Source organism: Halyomorpha halys, unplaced genomic scaffold (genome assembly GCF_000696795.3).
Source record: "Halyomorpha halys isolate HHAL.00 unplaced genomic scaffold, Hhal_1.1 Scaffold312.1, whole genome shotgun sequence".
NCBI classification, from domain to species: Eukaryota; Metazoa; Arthropoda; class Insecta; order Hemiptera; family Pentatomidae; genus Halyomorpha; species Halyomorpha halys.
In genome coordinates this window covers 674,207-693,591 of record NW_027105402.1, presented here as the reverse complement: position 1 = coordinate 693,591, position 19,385 = coordinate 674,207, and the positions used below count along the sequence as shown (strand labels likewise).

General features: G+C 31.8%; 1 protein-coding gene and 1 long non-coding RNA gene across 3 annotated transcripts in view; one reads left to right on the top strand and one right to left on the bottom strand.

Annotated features, from left to right (window-relative positions):
* The window catches only part of LOC106681143 (uncharacterized), a 79,082-nt gene that overhangs the window by 18,268 nt on the left and 41,429 nt on the right, over positions 1-19,385 (top strand). The window contains exon 3 of the mRNA XM_014421314.3: positions 19,197-19,270. The gene's annotated coding sequence lies outside the window, so the exon portion shown is untranslated. The remainder of the gene's footprint in view (positions 1-19,196; positions 19,271-19,385) is intronic.
* Positions 1-19,385, bottom strand: part of LOC106681146 (uncharacterized) — a 693,797-nt gene that overhangs the window by 653,272 nt on the left and 21,140 nt on the right. The gene's annotated exons all lie outside the window — the stretch shown is intronic.

Here is a 19,385-nt window from a genome sequence, read left to right as displayed (position 1 = left end):
AAAAAAAAAAAAAAAAAAAAAAAAAAAAAAAAAAAAAAAAAAAAAAAACTATCCCAATAATTTATGATTTTTTAGAAATTAATTACTTAAACCTTTCATTTCATCGAAAGTATGCCCCTACCTCATACCTTAGACCCTAGGATCTGTACATTGGACATGAGACATGAGACATGAGACATCAAAAGTATGGTGCACTTTTCACATAATTTGAAAAAGGATCAATTCAAATGATAATAAAAGGGAAACTTTTGTATTTACACAGTTTAATAACCTGGAAACAAATAAATGATTCCATCTTGAAAAAAGTAAATAATTGAAATGAAAAACATTACAATAAACAGTTCCACCTTAAATCAAAGTTCCTTAAATTTTCTCTTCAAAAACAACAATCAAATTAACAATTTAAACAAATAATATGGATATTGACATAAAAACACACAAACCCTCACAAAATAGAAACTGTAAAAATAAAATTAGGAACATAAAAATTTTTTGTTTTTTCTATCACTGAAATAATAAGCAACAGCAATATGAAATTTTCATTCAAACCCAAACTGTAGGAGGGCGGGAGTGTCCAAGATAAGGGGATTTTCCCTACATTACCAAATGCATCTGATAATTACGTTTTTCTTATTATCACTATATTATAAAATTACAAAAAGGATAGCTACAACCAGTACCTACTTTAAACAATTTGAAAATGTGAGAACTCAATTGATAATAACTATTAGTTGCCGATCTATAATCGAACAAATGGTTATAATTCAGTTTACACTTTATGGGATCAATCAGACACTATTAATGATACATTATAATGCTTGTGTTCTTGTTACAGAAAATAGTTGTAGTCAAATCGATGTGCTTTAGATAAATTATTAAAATGTTATATTGCAGTACTACTTTTTTTTACTTTTTGTTTTTGCAAAACAATGAAATAAAAACCATTACATCAGCTATCTATAGCAATTTTATTTGGTGAGTGATTTATCGAATGTTCATTTATTGCATACTTTCAAATTTCACTTTATTTCAACAAAAAAAAAATAGATGTTTTTGAGTCATAACCCCCTCTCTCTGTAATCGCGCATTTTTTTTTTTAGCAACATCAACTTATTCTACTCCATGCAATATTAAATTTCCAACATTTTTTACTCTTTTTTTTTTTATTGGTTGAATCCTTTAGGAGCAGCCAATAGAAGTTCAATGGGAAATGTCTTGAAGAAGTTCTAAAAATTTGCTCATATATGTTTTTTAAGGTGCTAATCATGGATTGCAATTATGTAACCTCAATTTTATGGAGAAAGTATAAGAAAAACAAATTTTTTTTTTTGGTATATAAGCGGTTCCTTGCAAATACCTATGTTGATGATTTGGTTGCAGTAGTATCCTCCAACAGCAGAGCCGGCTTAAAGCAAATAGTGGATCGGTGCACCAACCTGATAAATGCATGATGTAAAAGGAAGAGAATAAAAATGGCCACAGGGAAAATTCAGGCTATGGTGCTGAAGGATAAAACGGATAGAGCCCAATCTATTTAATTATTAAAGATTTGAGAGTGGTCACCTACCTTGGCATAAAATTTGGTAGAGGATTTAATGTTACTCATCACTTGGTCAACCTAGAAAATAGGGTGGCACTATTCTTAATCAGCCTCATTTGTGTGGGTGTGAGGCGCTTTTTGGGTCCTCAGATACCCAGCAACTATGAACATATGTAAAAGAGTTGTTGTGGGTATTCTGAGGTATGTGTCCCCTGCCTGGAGACAGTATTAAAGCAGGTTGGCTACAATTCAGGTGAGGGCTCTGCTGCGAGTCACTAGATCTAACTGGAGTGTATCTCATGAGGCGGTGCAGGTATTAGCAGGAAAGGTTCCTCTCGACCTCCTTCTGTGAGACTTGTTGAAATATACGTACGACAAAAAAGGCTCAGCAGGTTTACCAGAAAATATCTGGATGAGAATTGAGGACCCCAGACAATGGAAAACCATTGTCCAGGGGGACACAATGGAAAAGTGGAACCGGTGATGGGTGATGACTCCAATTGGATCTACCTTGAGGAAGGACTTTCCCACTGTCCAGTTACAGTTAAAAAAGAAATCAATTGTTTTCAAAATTTTTCATTTTACTATCAAACTGCTGCTGCATGCCTGTATTTCTCACAGGAGAAATTTTAGAACTTCACCAAAACTTTCCTGGTAAAAGCACCATAGACCTGGACTGAAATACTGTATGACAATTGTGATATAAAATTAATCGATATTAACAAGTAATCACTTGTTAGGTTGAATAACCCAAAGCCACTACAGTTGTGATAGTAGTTTTACATTGTCCAAACCAACAAGATCTAAGCTAGGCAATAATCAAAGAATATTACTTTAAATAATTAATAAATCAAATGAAAAAGAGATAATTAGTAAATAAGAAATTAACTGAAATAAATTATTTGAATGAATTTACCCTATTCTGTTAGCAATTAAAAATGAGAATTCTGCTTAGTTCCAATCATCTCTGCATCTTCTTCTTCAATAAATAGAGGGTCCTGAATGTCAAAGGACTTCTCTATGAAGTCTTCCAAGAATTGTTTTAAAATCATTTCAGAATGAATTGTTAAATTCATGTTTAGTCCATTACATTATTATTATTTCTCTTCTGGTAAAATAACCTACAAGTTTCCATCACAATATACCATAAAAGTGACTGAAGGGTGAATCTGAGAGTGTTTTAGATGCAGATGGGGATTTAAGATCATCAATTAGTGACATTAACATAACAGGGAGGTCTTGTAAATATTTTAAACAATTCTGCAAAACTAAAAAATATAAAATTCAAAATCTCAGAAAAACCAACTTTGACATTTTTCAAAAGTTACAAATAAATATTTGAACCAAAAACAACATGGTTGACCATTAACTGAAAGAATTTATATATATTTCCAATCTCTCTATGTATAAAGAAAAAATGAACTGTTGTTGAATTAGTGTATGTAAATGAATTAGTATTGTTGGTTTGGAAAATCTAATTCTTTATTATTCTAGATGAAAATATATTTTATACAAGGGTAAATGAAAGTAAAATCTAACTTTTCACATAACAACCATGGAAATAGGAAATAATATTCAAATTCTTTTACATTTTGTGTATTTATCCATAGTTTATTGCTACCAACAATGTGTGATGATAATTTTTTCAAATTGAAAAAAGTTAAATGTTCTTAAAAATTTGGTATTTCATCCCTAAATAAAATAAAGAAATTTTGGACTTCATTTTTTTTTTAAATACAAATTTTGTTTTTTTTCTATTGCTATGAAAATGTTAATTGTTTCAAATATAAAATCAGTAAATGAGTGTTACTACTACTCTACTTCCTATATAATCATATAGCAATTGCATAGTAATAATAGCTACATAGCTACATAATTACATAGTGATTGCTCATGAGGTGAAGATTGAAAATGATTTAACAAAGAGAATGTATCTCATACATTCTCATGTTGAATAAATTTGTATAAAACCAGTATTTTTTAATTACATTATTCGGATTAATTTTAGGTCTTATCATTAGTTTTTTGCAAATAAAATGAAAATGGTTTAGTTTAGGCATTATGTTTACTTGAACATTCTAGTAAGAATGTTGGAATCCTGAGTACAGCATAAAAAACTATAAGAATCACACAAGTTCATAATTTTTTTCTATAATTTGGCCATTATCATCATACTGTGCAATAATGAGAAATTAATTAAAAGTTATATTTCGAAATGGCACAATCATCTTTTTTAAGAAATCTGGGCTGAAGAGATATGATTAAAAAGCGCAATTCATTGTTTAAAGATGCAACTTCAGAAAATCAAAGGGGATTACTAGTGTAAATAGCATTTTTTAAATATTTTGGAAGTGGATGAGTTATGATTTATGAGTGCTACTTTTGTTTGACCATTCAATAAAGTATTTCTGAAAAAAAATCATTTTTGACTTCTCTATTCTTTTTCACTTATTGATTTGTTGTTAGTCAAAACCCTCAATTCTTAGCTTGAATCATTCTCAGAGTAAGATTCAATGTTAAAAAAACTGCTAATATTATAAAATAGTATACTATTCATGCTTACATTTTCTTTAAAATGACTGAAAACATGTATTTTTTTATAAATTTCTTTATCAAAATTTTAAATTCTATACAAAGCTAAAGTAGACCTAAGCCCACAAGTTTATTTCTAATAGGCATTATCATTACTGTACCAAGTAAATTCATTACCGGGTTTATAAATTTTTCTTAAAAATTTTAGAATAATGCTTATTCTTTCAAACTTAACGCAAACCAAGGAATTCAACTTTTCTTTTAAAATAAATGAAAAGTTGAATACTGAACGCTTGGAAAATTATCTAAATAATTTTCCAAGCGTTCAGTATTCAACTTTTCTTTTAAAAATATCACAATTACAATTTGTTAAATGTATTAAGACATAAATAAATTTGAATGAATCATTGGATATAATATATGTATAGTTCGAGAAAGGCTAGACAAAGTTGTATTTTTTAAAATTGCCTATTAAATAAAACAACTTCTTCATTCTCAATAATATATTATAACTTAAAATAGTATAGATCATGCATCAGAGTCTAAATGCCAAAAAGGTAAATTTTAAAAACTGTCAACTTGAGTTGTTATAATAGGAAATAATGGTAGTTTAAGACAATTTTCATGATTCAAATAAACACACAAAAATGAATATAATCAAGTATCAGGTAATATGTATAATATATTTTAAAGTGAGAGCCTCAAGAATTTTTAATATTCAAACACATCCAGCCAAAACTGAATTCAGTTTTTATTATATTTTAGCATCAAACAGCAGGCATAACAATGTATACTTTGCATTCCGAGGCATATAAAATTCATTTTTCAGTTATTTTATACAAAATTTTCAATTGCTCTGAAATAATATAGATTATCAACTTTATGACCTCTTATTAAATTTTAAGTAAATATCTTGTCTGTAACTTCTCATAAATAAATATTTTTCTTCATTACAGTTAATTGACTAGTCGTTACAAACTTTTTCTCCTTTGATCATCTTTAAGAATTGAATTATATTACTTATATTCATTTAGAATTTAACTAAAGTTATCATTAAGCATAACTTTAGTTAAATTCTAAATGAATAATGATACCATAACGATGCCAATTTGATGAAGATGTTTTTGGAGCAGATCATGTCCTGTTACTAGCCGAAAACAAGCTACTCTCTCAACTCTGCTAAGATTGCCGGGAATTCATTTATCCTTATGTAGTAGGCTCTCCCACTTCTTTCCTTCCGCTTGAACTTTGTGTCTAGCATTTGTTCTGTCCTTACAATAAGAGCTTATAAGTGATTTTACTGTTCTGTAGGAAAGTGGTAGAACACGCTGGTTCTCTGCACAACTGAGGTTAGCCAACTTGTCAGCTTGTTCATTGCTATCTATACCAACATGGCCTGGTGTCCACCGCAGAGTTAATTTGTAGTTAATTTTTGTATTATGGCTTGGGAGTCGCTGAAGATTACAGTGTTGTCATTGCTTTTAATAGTGGTTTCCATCGCGAAGCAGTTAGCCTGCATTTCTGCATCATAATTATCACATCCAGCTCCAATGGGAAATGACAATTGAAAGTTGATTGAGTATACACCTGCTCCAGCTCCCTTGTTAATACCGGATGCAGACCCATCAGTATAAAACCCCATTTCTCTATGGGGTATAGCTCATAAATACTTTTTAGTGCAGCAGCTCTAAGGTCAGGTCAGGGCAATTGATCGGACCACATGCCAGTTTGAGTCACCCGTAGACTTCAGCTGAATTATGCTTTGGCATGTAGGAGATGCTTATATTCTGCCTTTCATCAGTTGGTAGGTCTATCTGGTGAAGCATTTCCTCAGCTTTTGAAAGAAAAGTGCGATGACATCGCACTCAGTCGTTCATTCGCTTTACGATAATCCAACCAATGTTCCTCTCCACCCATAAGCTTTTCATAAATACACAGAGCAGATTTCTCCCTCCTATCCTGTACTGGTTCAAGACCTGCTTGGAGTTCCATAGCTATGATGAGAGTCGATTTCACACTGCCAGTGATTATGCGTAAGGCTTGATTTTGAACTTTGTTTAACTTTTCTAACGCTGCTTTGGAGGAGGTTATTAAGAGTTCAACTCCATACTCTAGATTAGGCCGTACGTATGATTTGTAGGCCGTACTAAGTACGTCCTGGGACGCTCCCCATTTAGTCCCTGTTAGCCTTTTCATCAGTTTCAATTTTGATTGTCCTTTCTGAGTTGCTTTATGGATTTGTTTTAGCCAGGTCAGCTTAGAGTCAGCGTGATCCCTAAATAGCTTGCTTTATCAGTTCTGGTTGGTTCTTCGCCTTTAAAGTATAAATGAACCTCATGTTTTTTTGTACTAAGGCTAAACACTTGAGACACAGTTTTTCGTGGATTAACTGTCATTCCATTTTCTTTCACCCAGTCATGTAGCGTGTTCATGATTTTATTTAGAGTTTCTTCCAGACCACCCATACGAGAACTTGTTCCCCATATATAGCCAGGTCATCCGCAAAAAGAAGTGCTTGGACCCCAGGTTGATTAATCATTATCCTCTCAACCAGATCATTAATCATTATGTTGAATAAATAAGGACTTAGGACTGAGCCCTGTGGTACACCTTGTTTGGTTTGCCGATAACTAGACACTGAACTACGTTTCAACTTAGTAATAAGTTTTTTCCTCCAAAGCAGCTTGGAAGTCAATAAACACTGCAAGTGTATGTTGTCTTCTTTGGAAGCCATCTTTCACTTCCTGAGAGAATCTAATGCCCTGCTCAACCATGTTTCTTGTCTTCCTGAAACCCGCCTGTCTGTCTGAAAGAAGTTTTTTTGGCTCAAGATATTCTTGTAGACGCGCCATAACCATTCGTTCAACCAGTTTACAGAGTGTGCTCGTGAGAGAGATAGGCCTGTAACCGTTGATATCGTCAGCTGGTTTTCCATTTTTTAAGATGGGTAGTACCTCCGCTTTCTTCCATTGTGCTGGGACATAGCTTTTCCACGTAAAATTTATAAATCTTAAAAGGATATCTTTAGCTTTCTCTCCCAAGTTTTCAAGAATTCAGGCAATAGACCGTCTGGACCAGCACTTTTCCCCATTTTTAGTTTGCTCAGAGCAACGTCCAGTTCCAATTTTGAAAAGGGTGAACAGAAAAACATGCTATTATCTAAATTTAAACAACCCGGATTCTCTAATAAGTCTTTGTTTTTAATCTTTTCTGGGAGTGTAACATTACTGATCTTGCAATAGTTCTTGCAAAACACTTCAGCTATATCCTTCTCAGTAGTAACTAACTTGTTCCCTATTTTAATAGGCTCATATTCTATAATTTTCTCTCTGTTTATCCTCGAAATAAAAGCGTGAGCCTTCTTTCCATCCTTCCTGAAGTCCATCTCCTTCAGAAAATTATTATATGTTTGTCTTTTGGAACAGATAATGGCATGTCTTAATTGGGCACTTGTCTTTCTTAGCCCCACCATATCTGACCTTAGCCCTGTTCTCTCTGCTCGGCAACGAGCTTCGTCTTTTCCCTTTTTTAGCTTTTCTAGCTCGATATTCCAGTAAGGTTTAAATTTTCGACCTTGTCCACGAGGAATATTTCGGAGGGCACATTTCAATATTATTTTTGTTAGAGTTTGGGCAATTTGATCAACATTTGGGCCAAGAATGTCCTCCTTTATCATGATGTTGGTATCTCTCCTGTAATCTTCCCATCTTGCTCTTTTCAAATTCCAACGAGATTCCCTGTGTTCAGTGCGTAATGTTCGACTTTCAGCTTCTATAATTAGGATTTTGTGACCAGCTCCACCCAGAGGTGAAATGAGATGGTGTTTAATTTTCCGCGTAAATGATGGATTGCAGAGAACAAAGTCAGGGTGCGTCTGGTCACCTTTATAGGAGAGAAATGTTGGTTGCTTCTGCACATTATCTACGAAATCACATTTTCCCGAATAGATAAAATCTTCAACTACTTCAGCTGCCTGATTATTCGTTTTATAACCCTAAATCCATGAGTGCGCATTAACGTCTCCCATCAGTAATGAGTGTCCCAGTCTTCCAAAAGATCTTCAAGAGGCAGCTTGTATCCCGGTGGGCTATAGATAAAATAGATCTTCCTCATGTGTCTCCCATTCCATACTTTGGCACGCATCACCTCAGACTTTTCTGTTGCAGTCATAGTCGTAATTATATCGATTTTAGCGACTAGATGGTTTTTAACATAAACTACCATTCCTGAGGCCACTTGACGTCCACGTGTCAATATTTTCATTTGGTATCCTTTTATACTTATAAAGTCTTTTTCAGTTGAAGCTCCACATTCGCAAAGACCGATAACGTCAATATTATATTTTTCCAAAATAAACTTCAATTCTGTAAGTTTATCATGTGTTAGACCTCCAGCATTCCAAAAAATAATTTTTAGCTTTGAGTTTTGATGGCCTTTAGAAAGGCCGTTTGCATTACGGTTAAGTGCCGTAGTTGTCATATTCTGTAGGCTGTTGTGGCGACAGCTACTGCTCATTTAGCGCTATTCAGGTGGCACGTGTATCAATGATACGGACGCGAGCAGCACTAACCCCCTCTCTGGAAAATATTTGAAAAATTGATTCCCTAAACTGCATTTTTAAGGCACATTTAGCATGTATTTACATTATAAAAAAGAAAGAACTAACTGACTAAATACATAAAAACAAAAATGTAGTTACAAATTATCTGTACCACAATAATGTTGGATTACATTAAGCGAAAGGTAGTTAAATAGAAGGGTTTTAAACGAGGGAAGGGTTTCATATGTTAGAGGGAATAGATTTTCAGAAAAAGGCGGCTCAGGTAAAAAATGATTTATCAAACACAGCTGTTCAGTGAGGTGGAGGGCAGAAGTCAGTATGTGTAATTTCGAGGACAAAGTTTGATCAAAAGTGGCTCCAAGATTTTTGATTGACCTATGGAATGAGATAGTGTATGGTTGGAGGGCCTGGAATAGATTTAATAATAGTAATCCGATTATGAGAGCTTTAGTCTTTTTGGCATCTAACGTAAGTATAATATTGGTTGCCCGAATGCTTATTCTATTGATATCATCTTGTAGTTTAAGAATGGCATTTGGAGATAGATGATACTGGGAATGCTGGATGGAGAGCGGAAGGTCATTGATAAAAATGGAGAAAAGAGTAAGAGACAGAGAGGAACCATGAGGTATGCCTCAAGAAAGATGTAGCTAGAGGGAAAATTATTGGGTATAACAACATTCTGGGAACCACCTGTAAGGAAGGATTGAAATCATTGAAGAGCACTAAATGAAAAAGAGAGACTGAAATTTAGAAAGGAGGATATTATGGTTGATGGAATCGAGGAGGATAAGGATAGTGGGTTTCTGTTGATCTATGGCTGTGTGAAAGTCTGGAGAAACTTTAATAAGAGAACACTGGGTGGAGTAGCCTGGCCGAAAACTAGACTAAAGGTGGTTCAAAAGGTTATTTTGTTCGAGGAACTAGGATAGTTGGAACTGAACTATACACTCTGAAGGTTTGGATAGGTTTGTTAATATGGAAATACGGCGGAAATCATTCGGAGTTTCTAGACTTGAGGTTATTCAACGAACGGACTGGTGCGGTTTTGCAGGCTTTTGGAGAAGTGTAGGTGAAACTTTATTGGGAGAAGATATAGGTGTTTTTGAGGATAGGAAGAATAGGAGGTAGTGAGGCTTTAATCAATTTAACTGGGATATTATCGAGTCCATAGTCATGGGTATGTGATTTTTGAATAGAGTTAAGGATGTCATCAGGTGTAATATGGGAGAAAAAAAAGTGATAGGAATTAAAGAAGTAACGACTAAGGGCTGATGGTGGTACAAGGGTTGAAGAGTAGGAAACAAAATGAGTGTTGAGCTCATCGGCGGAAATAGAGGGAGATGGAGTTGAAGAAAGTTCACCCAAGGACAGTCTGTGAAGAATTGCTCATTTTCCTTTGAAATTGGAAGTACTTGGCAGAGTTTGGTGGAAATGAAGCGATTTTTGAGGCTTAGGTGCTGTTTCTTTGTTGTTTAAAGATGGTGTAATCTTCCGAGAGGCGGTATGTCTAAATCTTCGCTTTGTCGCGTCTCTTGGTCTCATACGCTCCTTCAGTGCGGGACTCAACCAGGGGGACGGGATGTGTTGATTGTCTATGTTACCAAGAATAGTGTGAAGGGAATTGGTTAGGATTTCTACCATAGAATCGACGGAATTCTAGGAGTAAATAGGGTCCCCCTGGACAATGTCAAGATCTGGCATTAGGGTTTTGGAGGAGAGAGATTTTAGGTTTCAGAAGGAAATAGTTCAGGGCCATAAATAGAACCATTGGTCTAAACTTTTGGTCAGATAATTAAATTATGCTGATGAAATCTGTGAATTTGTCTGTAGACTTACCGACATGCTAATAAACCAGAGAATTATCAGTTCCTTATGCTTATTCTTCTGAACACAAATAGTTTCATCTGTACTTTCAATATAGATCAATTCAGAGAACAATTTCTACACTTCAATGATCCTACGTGTTAAAATTTTGTTCTATACATTGCCTTTCTGCAGGTAAATTGATGTAAGCAAATAGATCTGTTGGTCATTTGGGCTTATCTCAGTCATGTTTTGACATCAGTTAAGTATTCTGACTCTTTTTTTAGGTCTAACTTTTTTATTTCTTTTATACTTAACATCGTGATCTTTTATTTAAATTATAATTAGCTTACCGTCCTGTTCAGAAATTAACTCTGTATCAGTATTCAAATCAATTTTATCGAATCTTGATGGTTTGATGATATTTTTAGGTGACTTTTAGCTCTACAATATTTTTCCTCTGAGGTTGTCTTTTTCTGAGCAGTACCAGAATCACTGGGAGGATTAGTTAATACGTAAAATTTTATTTTATCATTTGCCCACACCATTCAGCCGGTCATCTACCTCGAACACTAAGGAAAATGTGACTATATATCTTTCAATAGTTCCTGTTGATAAAATCCTATATATCTTTTCTATATAAAATATATCTTTTCCTTTCATCTCAAAGGTAAGTAACGCATATAGAACATAAGGCATATGGAGGCATAGACACATAGGATGAGGCATGCCTCTTCTCCTGTCCACATTGTGACCTTTTCTTTTATCTTCACCATGTTTCATGGGAAAGAGAGGCATATCTTTTAGCCAAGTGGTTATCAACTGGTGGTCCGCGAGTAGTTTGGAGGTGGCAGCATATATTTTATATTGTTGAAACTGCTTTATTGTTACCTTCCTTTTGGATCTATTAGTGTTAGATATAAAAATTGAACTGGTGGATATACTATTAAATTTTCTCAGGATGCATTTTTTAGCAAATTAATTACCAAATATTTTCTAAGGAGTTCCCCTTTGTACCTAATCAGGAGATGGGGTGGATAGCGGATATTTCAATTTCTGACCTACTGGATCGCACACTTTTATGTTGCGAACCATTGTTTTAGCCTTTCTTCACAGTGTCCTTTCCTTTTCTTTTTTTTCATCTTCTACTTATCGCATGAAGAAGAGAAGGTGAGCCATGTCTCTTTCCATGTAAAATTCTCAGAATTCAATAAGGTTTGTTACCAATTATTATTATTGTTTTGTTACCATTACCGGAATTGGTTTGAGTATGTTATATTAAGAGTGCATCCAATACCATCTTTGGATTTCATTGCCCCTACTTCTCCAGTATTCTACTTTACAGAATAACACCATCTGGAATTTAAAATTTTATTGAAAATTAAAGAAATTTACCAAAGGTTTGGCACGTCATCAACCACTTCCCACAAACATTTGCTTTTATTAAGTGTCATAACATAAAGTTGTTGACCGACAAGAACAATTTAAACGTTCAGGAAGTTAAAACAAAACTAAAAAGCTTGAGGTTATATGTAGTCAAGAAACATATAAGAGGGGGAAAAAAAAAGGGTTCAGCCGCGGAAAATGTGTAGTATTGCTGTGGTTTGCGAATAATCACTTTTTGAGGGAACGACCTGACCCCAAATCAAACTAGGAAAATTGAAGGAAATGCAGCAGAAGAGAAGGAAACGAAAAATAAAATTATGCGGTAAGTTATTTTTAGAATTTAATCGAATTGTTATTTAAAATAAGCTTTTTATTTATTACATGCACTGTTTAACAATAAAAATAAGTAACTTAATTATGTAAATTACTTGATATTTCTTACTTTATTTAAAGTATTTTTATTATTACAGGTAGTGATTTGTTATTTCAAAAAAATAAATAAAAGGAATTTTATAAATAAAGTAGAGATAATGGATTGACGTTAATACATGCAGGGTGTCCAATATAGATAAGCCCAAATGCTTATCACGACCAAACGAATGCCAGGAAAAACAATCGTTAAGTATACTTCTATTCATGTGCAAACCACAGGACAGGTAGACATTTTCGGTTTTTGAAACCCTTTTTTGTCTTTTGCATGGTTATTTGGTAAATAATGAACTAAAGCTTTTTAGTTTTGTGTTTACTCATTCAATGCTTTGATGGTAATTATCGGTCAATAACTTTGCTCTAACGCCGCTGGTAGAGTAGAATTTGCTTAAACAAAGTAGTTATTGACTCTTCCTCATAATCATTAAAAAGCTATGAAAGAAAATTTAGGTATCTTCAAAATTGAATGATTAACACAAACGATACCCAAAATGGTGCTCCAAGCGTATGCTAGCAATGCCGCAAAGCAAATACAATTTTCTCAAAATATTCCAAAAAAAATTTAATTTAAATAGTGAATATATAATTCATTCCAATTGTGACGCCAATTATTTTAGTTCGACAAGAGTGCAGCGGAAAATATTTTGTCTAAAAAAGGGTGCCGTGGTTAAAAAAGTTTGAGAACCGCTAATTTACACAATTAGAATATTTAATTCTCAATGTTAATACTATTTCTGAGACATTTAAAAAACTGGAATCTTGGAAACATTAAATATTATTTTTTTGAAGTTTTTCTAAATGAGTTAGTTGTTGCTCCCAAATTTTTTTTATTGGAAGATCGTTGATTCATCGTATGTGATTATTAAAAGTAGGATTGTCAGGGTGCGGTCAAAATATCTCAAATAGTAAACAGACTATTTTATATGAGCCAACCGTTCGCCCCACTTTGCAGGGCTTCGTCAAGACTAAATAAATATACAAATAATTAAAATAATGTAACAAAGAGAATATATAATATAAGATATATAATATAAGATAACATGAAATAAAGTAAACTGGTGACTTAGCCATACTTTCAGTACAAGAGCCCAAGAGGAGAATAATGGCAGTTATCTCACCCCAATTTTTGATTACTTTAATGAAAACTATGTATAATTAATAGTCAAAATTGATGAGTCTGCCGAGTATAGGTAGGAGGAATAAAAAATAGCGGTTGTTTAAAAGCGATAAAAAAAAAAAAAAATTTCATTCGGAGCTCTATATCTTAAAAAGTAGAAACAACACAAGAAAACCTAAGAGAACGTCATTTAAAGAAGAGTAAATTTATTAAAATAGTTTACTAAAACTAAATTTTTAGTTAAAACAGAATTTTAAATAAATAATTAATAAACATGGTTCATTTTATTTATAAAATATTTTGACTAAAAAAAATTACTCTAAAATTCATAATCATATTAAAGAAGATCTCGCCTACATTTCATTCCATTTATGAGTATTATAAAGAACCGAGAAACATGACATAATAATGAGTGTTTTTATTTATCTCGGAAAACGTTTCTTCAGAATAACATTATAGACGATAAATTTCGAGCACTAGCACCATAGAGAAAAAAAATCGTAAACTAAATAAATTAAATCATAATAAATAATACTGATCCATCTTCTAAAATCAATAAATTATGTAAAAGACAAAATAAAATAATAAAGACTTTATATGTAGGTATTTAATAATTATGACAAAAAATAATTAACATTTATTTACATTTATTGGAATATGAATTAATTAATTATTGAGTAGTGATGGATTCAATAGTAATTGAACTTCTATTTGATAAAACCCTTAATCGCGTCCATTTTAGTCACTAGTATTGAGGGAACTGTAGGGCACTGCCTAACTGAGGAGGTTACAAATTGAATTTATTTTTACAGAAGTTAACAGTTGAATTTATTACCTTTATTGGATATAAACTAATTTTTTCGTATACCAGATGCCCAGACAAAAAAATTAGTATATAGAATAGATCAAATAAAGATTAATCTTTCTATGGCTAATTAAATGAATATAATTGTAAATAATAAACCATATTTATTTATTTATGTTGTTCTTTGCTGACCGCACTCCCCAACAAACTTCTCCAATCATTAATCTACGGTCAACTATCTACACCTCATTATTAAATGAATATAGTAAAAAACTACAGTGTTTATGATTACCATGGACTACTAGTAGTAGTAGTATTTCTGAGACATTTAAAAAACTGGAATCTTGGAAACATTAAATATTATTTTTTTGAAGTTTTTCTAAATGAGTTAGTTGTTGAACCAAAATATATTTATTGGAAGATCGTTGATTCATCGTATGTGATTATTAAAAGTAGGATTGTCAGGGTGCGGTCAAAATATCTCAAATAGTAAACAGACTATTTTATATGAGCCAACCGTTCGCCCCACTTTGCAGGGCTTCGTCAAGACTAAATAAATATACAAATAATTAAAATAATGTAACAAAGAGAATATATAATATAAGATATATAATATAAGATAACATGAAATAAAGTAAACTGGTGACTTAGCCATACTTTCAGTACAAGAGCCCAAGAGAAGAAAAACGGCCGTTATTTAACTCCAATTTTTGATTACTTAATTGAAAACTAGGTATAATTACTAGTCAACATTAATGTGTCTGCTAAATATAGGTAGGGGGAATAAAAAATAGCGGCTGTTTCAAAACGTTAAAAATAATTATTTTTTTATTCGGAGCTCTATATCTTAAAAAGTAGAAACAACACAAGAAAACCTAAGAGAACGTCATTTAAAGAAGAGTAAATTTAATAAAATATGAGCCCTAATAGAGTTATTTACGTTAAATAGTTTTCGAGATATAGCTTTTTAAAAAACATTTCATAAAAATGTTGGATGGGAGGTACTGAAAGATCAGTTGTTAGTGAATTTATTTTCAAAAATTTATATCTCAAAAACCATTTGACATACAGTTGTCTATTAACACTCAAATTAAAGCTAGTTTAATGAGCTATAAAGTAATTAGTGATGTTTATCTTCGTAGGATTAATAGTTTACATGAAATTTTCTAAAATAAATTGATTTATAGTTGTTCGGACAAATTTTCATTTGCCAAATTTATATTCATATGTGAATATCATAAAAACTAATACCCCTACGAAGATAAGTGTCATACTTTATTGAAAGTTAAATTTCCTTTTTTTTTAGTGTTGGGAGACATATGTGCGTCTTATGGATCTAGAGATATATTTTTTCAAAAATCCAACATTTTATACGAACAATTAGAAATATTTTTTGTGAGTTTATTTTGTCAGATATCACAAAAACATAACTATTTTGTAGTAAATTTAAATAGCTTTAATTTGATTGCTGACAGACATCTGTACGTCTAATGGTTTCTGAAATGAAGTTTTTCATAAATCTAACTTATTTTCCGAACAACTATAAATCAATTTACTTTACCAAATATCGTGAAAACTACTATTCCTATGAAGGTAAAGGTCATAAACCTTTTTATAGTCCATTAAACTAGCTTTAATTTGAGTGCTAATAGACCTGTGTACGTCGTATAGTTCCTGAGATATAGATTTCTCAAAATAAATTACTAATCTTTCCGTAGATTTTTAAGAAATTTTGCTTTTTAATAAGCTATATCTCGAGAACTATTGGACGTAAATAGCTCTTTTAGGGCCAATATTTCAGCAAATTTGCTCTTCTTTAAATAATATTCTCTTAGATTTTCTAGTGTTGTGGGTAGTTTTTAAGATATAGAGCTCCGAATGAAAAATTAATGTTTTTTTAAGGTTTTGAAACATCCGCCATTTTTATTTCCCTTACCTATACTTGGCAGACTCATTAATTTTGACAACTAATTATACATAGTTTTCATTAAAATAAATAGGGGTGAGATAACTGCCTTTTTTTCTTCCCGGCTCTTGTACTATTTGGTTTACTTTTATTTCATGTTACCTTATTCTCTCATTTTGTTACATTATTTGAATTGTTTTTATCTTTTGTATCCTTGATGAAGCCCAAGAAAGTGGGCCAAAACATTGGCTATTATGAAATAGTTTAATTATTATTTGAGTAATTTTGACCGCACCCGGACCATCTTCCTTTTATTAAATATTTTTTATGATACAATGAATTTCGGTACTCATTAAGAGTATTTCATTTCATTTCTCGTAACAACTGTATTTATATCTAATAAGCTAACATTTTATATATATACATCGTAGAGGTTGTTTTCAAGGTTTTTGAAACAGTAGTTGTCTATACCAACAAAAAATACCGATATTTTTTAAATCAATACTGATAAATACATTAAAATTTATACTAATATCAACATTGAAATAGATATTACTAAATATTGATTTTTGTGTTTGTATGGTTCTAAATTTGTTATATAAATAAAAACTATTTTAGAAATGTTATATTATAAAATATGAATATTTTAGAATTTCCCACAACTGAAGCTTGTTTTGTAGTCAAGCAACACATTTTTTAATTAATTAATATTTTTTTAATCGATTTTAAGTAGTCAAATTTTAGTAGCTATATTTTGATCTATTGGAAAAAAATATCGATATTTTTCCAACAATCTTAGTACCACCCTGAACGTGAGGCAATCTGGACTTCCGCATGGGGCTTCAACCTGGATGGGTGCCTGTCACTTGTTGAAAATTATAATAAAAAAAAATTGTATGAGGTAAATTTATTTCAGTTTATTAACAAAGCAACTGAATTAGAGCTGTATAGAATGAAATCTGTATAAAGTAATCCTTTCTGTATTTTAATGAATCTTATTTTTGGTAGGAGGTGAGGCGGTTATAATGTTACTACCTGGGATGTAGGCGCTAAATGTTTAAAGCCGCATTAATATTTGCCACTTTTAGCTCATCATAATATCGACTTGTATATGATAGTGTATAATTGCAATGGAATCATTATCGATATTTGAAATTAAATGGTTACATTTCGATCTTTCACTAGTTATGTTTGAGAGTTCGAATTCAGTTACTAGGAGCCACAATTTACGATTATAAAGACAAAATGGAGGCAATTAAGTTGAAATATAATATACCTACGGTCAATTGATTGATGGATTCCGAAGATTTAACTCTTGTGGATTGTATTTTCTCATCTGCTGACATTAAATATTCCGGGGTCACCAATCTTTCAATAGAAAATATGTGTATTGTATTTTATTTTCGTAAAAATGCAAACATGTACTTTATAAAAAGTTTATAGTTTTTCTACAGTTATGAAAGGAAAATTAATTATATAAATTAAAAATGTTTATTGATTACAATAGAAATATGTTCTCACAGTTATTATGGCTTTCAAAGTTTCACAGTTTGTTCGTAGCGTGATTTTCCTCGATGCTGACTTCTAGGGTTCTTACTTTAACTAGAATGCTATCATACACCGCCATCTAGTGGTCCATTTATTGAGATGAAACCTCCTTGCCGAGCTTTGTGAATTATACGCAATGCTATCTCTAACATACTTAACAATCTTCGGGATCAATCCTTAATGTGGTGAATCATGTAATGTTTATGAGACTATTCATTTGCTGATATGTTCAATGTCAACAAGATATGAACTCTATTGTTCCTGTCTGTATTTAATCTTTCTCGGTATTTTTGTTTGTGTAGGTCTTTTGTTAAAATTTGTCATGTTGTTGGCAATCAATATTTTAGAAAATTTATAAATTAAAAACAATTTTATTTACATGTAAACCAAAATTGTTTGATTGTGAGGATAGGCATCCGTAATCATGTAAAATAATAATTTGGCAATGTAAATTTGTAAATAAAGTTTTGTTAGTATTATTAAAAACAAAAATGGGAGGATTGAGACTTAAGGGTTTCAACGCATTCCTTTTTCTTTTATAGCTTAGGTGTAATGATTCCAAAATAATTCATACTTTTCCTTCTATCTTCATAAATTTATAAATGGCCCGATATATGGGTGAATGAATCCTGTAATCAACAAAATGGTGGGTGATAATAATTTTTTTTGTCATAAGCGGTAAAGAAAATTTTCAAAATGCTGCCTAAGTGGTTTTGATGAAGTCTTAACGAAATATGGCTTACTTACGAAAAAATAAAAATCCTTAAGTAATAATATAAAACGATTTAATGTATTTTGTTCTAAGAATGAAGTGATCTGGAGTTTGTGTGTAATAGAACACCTTCCTACAAAAACATTTTCATCAGTTTCTTACAAATATTTATTAAGACGTTTAATTAATAACTAAAGAAGCGATGTAAAAGTTGTATTTCATATATTATATATGAATGGGGTACATCACTAAGGCTTACCACTTAAAATAAAAAACACTCTATCACATTGTTATTATTACTATAAAATAGTTTTAAATGGGGGGAAATAAACAGTATAGATGGAAACAAACAATAGAAAATTAAGTTCAATGCGAACAATTATAGAAAAAGCACAAAGTACTGCATAACATATCTACAACACGGGCAGATATGGACCTCTGACACTAAGTTATGGATTTCGCCTTTGAGGAAATAAAAATAATAGTAACTTTATTAAGTCTCCTGAGCCATTAATGTGTATTAACTACAGTAGCTCAGTTAGTTGAGGACTGGTTATCATGTTGCTTTCTTACAGTACAACAAAAACCTTATCATTCATTGGGAACAATAACAGATTTCAGCAAATGAACCCTTCTAATAATAATCAGTTCAAATGAACTCTATTGTAGGGATAAGAATATCTCCATTTATAAAGAACTTCTCTCTCCTTATGTCATAGGAGTCACCCCCAAAGATCTTTCTTAAAGTCATCCCTAAAGTCTTTCCCAACGTAGTCTGTTACAGTTCTTAAGAAGATCAGTTACTATAAATGAAAGTTTACTTTGTAAAGACTTCACTGTTTGTCTTTTTTTAGCTATACTAATATCTTGGAAGGAATATTCGCCCAAAACGCAGCAGAATCCGGAAGACCCAGTACTCCCATCTTAGGTAATTAATGCAATGTAATATAAAATTGTTTTCCTACAAAAGCTAAATTATTTAACTAAGCAATCATTTCATTAGATTAATTAAGTACTAACTTAAAAAAAAAATTATATATATA